Genomic DNA, 718 nt, shown 5'->3' with positions numbered 1-718 from the left:
ACAGGTTGCCCAGGGAGGTGGTGGAGTCTCCATCCTTGGAGATACTCAAAAGCCATCTGGACACGGACCTGGGCAACCGGCTCTGGGTGGCCCTGCTTGAGCAGAGGGGTTGGACCAGGTGAACCCCAGAGGCCCCTGCCACCCTCAACCATGCTGTGATTATGTGATCTCAGTGTTCACTCCGTTACACCAGAACGGTATTGGGAGTGTCAGGCTACAGAATCAGTGGTATTAGGTTTCAGCAGGATTACTGCAGTAATATGAACCAGAACAGATCAAATTCGTAACGTGTCATGCAGTAACACTGAACGCAAAAATCTCTATGTGGAATAGGGCTCTTAAACAAAACTGGTTTACCAATTACAAAGCTCATCAATGCATACCCACTTACCTTTTTATTATAATTTTAAGACGTTCTCATGCATTTTGCTCACCTCCATCCAATTGCCAGAACTTCTGTCCCCAGGAGACTCACTCACTCATTCATTCATATTTGAACAGCCAGAGAAGCAAAGAATCCCAAAAACTGAACAACTCTTTTATTTTCTGATGGCTTCAAGAAAAACAAACACAAAAACCCCTCACACAGCTTCCCACCTGCTTGCTCCCGCCTCCGCCTGTCCCCGTTTCCATCGGGGTAAAGGAAGAGCGGAGCGAAACTGGCCCTGCCCAGCGCGGCCGCAAGCCGAGGCCCGGCAGCCCCGCCCTCCCCGCGCAG

The sequence above is a fragment of the Aptenodytes forsteri genome, unplaced genomic scaffold (genome assembly GCF_000699145.1).
Source record: "Aptenodytes forsteri isolate BGI_AS27 unplaced genomic scaffold, ASM69914v1 Scaffold426, whole genome shotgun sequence".
NCBI lineage: Eukaryota > Metazoa > Chordata > Aves > Sphenisciformes > Spheniscidae > Aptenodytes > Aptenodytes forsteri.
This window is presented reverse-complemented; position numbering follows the sequence as displayed.